Raw genomic sequence first — 3,564 nt, 5'->3', positions numbered from 1 at the left:
ATCCAACAAATCTTGCAATTGAGTGGACAACTCTTGAAGCTCTGCCGGTGCGAGTCGATACGGGGCTCGGGCTATGGGTGCTGCACCGGGGGTCAATTCGATTTGAAATTCGACTTGTCGAATAGGAGGGAGTCCAGGCAAATCCTCCGGGAAAACTTCCGGAAAATCTCGCACAATCGGTATATCCTCGATTCGCTTCTCCTCCGCGGGTTTCTCTACAATATGCGCTAATATTGCCGGATGACCCTTTCATAGATACTTCCGCGCCTTCATGAGGGTGATGACGCTGGTGGTCATGCCGCTTTTCTCGCCCTGGATCGAAATGATTTCGCCGCAAGGGGTAGTGATGTGGACTATCTTGTCGTGACATATAATCTCCGCTCGGTTCTCGGATAACCAGTCCATGCCGACAACGACATCGAAGCTACCAAGCGTAAAAGGTATAAGGTCGATATCAAAAATATGACCTGACAGTTTCAACTTACATCCCGCAAGTACATGAGTTGTTTCTATAGACTTACCGTCAACTAATTCAACAGGAAACTTAGCATCTAACGGGGTTGGAGTTAAGTCTAAGAGTCTACTAAAGGCTTTCGACACAAAACTCCTATCAGCTCTAGTGTCAAACAAAACAGAAGCAAAACAGTCGTTCACAGGAAACTTACCGGTCACCACATCGGATCGTTGCGGGCTTGACCCGACCCAATTACGAAAGCTCTTCCTTTACCATTGCTTCCGCCACCGCTGCTGCCTCCATTATTCTCGTTCTGTTTTAGCTTGGGACAATCCTTCCTGAAATGACCCTCTTGACCGCACTCGAAACACCCCTTAGTCGTCATAGGTGGTTTAAGAGCACCCTTTGCCGCTAGGTCTCCCCTACATTCCTTGGCCTGATGACCCATTTTTCCGCATCTCAAACACTTGACACGGTCACACGGGCCAGCATGGTGATAGTTGGACCTGTTGCATTTCGGGTGTTTCCCAGCATAGCCGCTCGAACCCTGCCCACTACCGTTGTTGTTATTGTTGTGACCCTGATTATTGAAGCTCCGAGTGAGTTCGGGCTTACGGTAGTGTTGTTGCTGTGGGGGGTTCGAGGATGAGGACCTGACGTTGTCGAACTTTCTCTTTCCATTACTCGGGTTGTTATTGCTGTTGTTGTCAGTGCTAGGGTTGTCACGGGCTTTAGTGGTTGAACCTCTAGGTGGTAACGCACCTTGGGTCACTGCTTGATCCGTCAGTTTGTGAGCTAACCGGATCGCTTGTTGAATCGTAGCCGGTCTGGAAGACGTCACCATGCCCTGAATTTGCGGTGCTAACCCATCAATATACATCTCGATCCTCTTACTCGGCGGGTCTACCATCCGTGGACACATCACAGCTAACTCGTGAGAACGGGTGGTGTAGGCTTCAATTTCGGAACCCACCATCTTCAACGACCAAAACTCGGATTCCAACTTTGCAATCTCCTCTCTAGGACAATACTCTTCTCGTATCATATTCTTGAACTCCTCCCAGTTCATAGCGTTTGCCAATTCTAATCCCAGAATTTGCACATTTGAATTCCACCAAGTGAGAGCAGAATCTTCTAGTGTTCCAGCAGCAAATTTGACTCTACTGGCAGGTGGACAATTACACATCTCAAACGCTGATTCGGCCTTCTCAGCACAACGCAGGAAGCCTATAGCTCCCTCAGTGCCCTTAAACGAATTGGGCTTGCAATCCAGGTAGTTCTTGAAAGTACACGTTCCAGTTGGATCTCCAGCTTGATTCTGGACATGTGCGGCTAGAGCGGCCGCCGCGTGGTCGTTCAGCAGAGTTTGGAGTTCTGCTGCAGTCAAGTTGATATTACCGCGACCGTGTCCAGCGTTTCTTCCAGCCATTTCCTAGAATCACAACATAAAATGTTAGACATGAATTCTCGGTTTCATATGTAACACACCATACATGTAATAAAAAGATAGGTAAGAAAGAAATAAAAGGAGCAAACATCACATCACAACCATATATTAATCCAAATAATAATTCATGATTAAAACCATTGTATTCGCTACAAAGTATTTAAAACCAATCCTTAAAATTATAGAAAATAATAGTTCGGATGGAGACAACCCCTCCATCTAGGTGATATCATTCTTAGATGTCATCGTCTGAGGACGCCTCTGAGTGTTCCTCTGGCTCAGCCGATTCCTCCTCCGGTTCCTCTTCGGGTTCCTCCTCGGGATCTTCCTCGGGTTCCTCCTCAGGTTCCTCTTCAGGTTCCTCTTCGGGATCTTCCTCAGGTTCTGCCGCAGGTTCCGCTGCGTTCTGAGCAATTTGCATTTGCAAGATATCGCAACGCTCTAAAGCTATCTCGGCCCGGTTCCTTGCCACTTGGAGTTGCTCTTGCAAGTCTATCATCTCGGCTTGCATTTTTCTCATAATCTTCATCTGTTGATCACTAGCCTCTTGCATTTCCTTCATAGCCGCTGTCAGGCGGGAAATTTCCTCCTTAGTTTCGGTTCTATCTTTTAACAGTCCGGAAACGTTCGCTCTCGTATAGCGCATAAAACCAACGTCACGCTCCAAAAAAGAAACAACAGCTGCGAGAACACGCTTTACAGGTTCGGTTATGGTTGGTAGAGTGTTGGGGTAAGCAGGACGACTCGGGTGGGGTAGTGGGGGAACTTGTTCGCGATAGACCATACGCCTGATCATATTCGGGTACCAATCCCAGCTAACTTCGTCTTCGTACATGCCTCCGGATAAGCGATACCTCTTCTGCGCAGGGGCTTCTAGTTCCGGGACTACTCGGGGTGGCGATGAGGTAGGTAACTGCGGTTTCTTTCCATGCGCATGAGTCATCTGTTCGGATGATGATGATGGTAGCGTCGACATCCCTACAGGGAAGTCGTGTATGCGCGCGCATGAGTGAATAAGGTAAAGAGATAGAGATAACGAAAGACTACACAAACTATATATGCAGTGCGTATAATTATAACTAATGGGTCGTTGCGGTTATAGTCTAGTATGCATGCAATTTCTAGTTCGCTATAACCAATGGCTCTGATACCAATCTGTCACACCCTCAAAATCCACTAACAGAGTTTTACCATCAGAGGGTGTGAACTAACAGGATCGGAATCATTAGTTATAATCAAACCATAAATAAAGTTTTCAAACCACGAAAACGTTTAAGTGTAAATAAGTGCGGAAGCGTAAAATCATAAACTAAGTGTTGCGTCACGCAGGACGACTTAAAACCCAATTAATAACAGTTTAAAAATAAGTTTGCAAAAACGATAGAGTTCAATGATGCATGTTCCTATACCGCGCGCCCGCCTCGGCTACCTGAGAATAACATACTAAAAGTGTCAACACGAGGTTGGTGAGTTCACAAGTTTATATAAAATAAAGCGTTTAGCGTTTTGCGTTACCAGATAGTGTTAAATCAATTATATATCTATAGGTAGCTAGCCTATAAAGCAAGTATTACTAAGTGTTCGACACCGAAGCTGACTGTTTATCATGTGCCTTGCCACCAGGTCTATCCGGACCATGGTAATGTGTTAGCCAAAATTACAC

The sequence above is a fragment of the Bidens hawaiensis genome, unplaced genomic scaffold (genome assembly GCF_021521415.1).
Source record: "Bidens hawaiensis isolate Kalapana, Puna unplaced genomic scaffold, B.hawaiensis_p1.1 tig00000369_1, whole genome shotgun sequence".
Classification (NCBI taxonomy): domain Eukaryota; kingdom Viridiplantae; phylum Streptophyta; class Magnoliopsida; order Asterales; family Asteraceae; genus Bidens; species Bidens hawaiensis.
The sequence above is the reverse complement of the archived record's forward strand: the minus strand, read 5'-3'. Positions refer to the sequence as shown.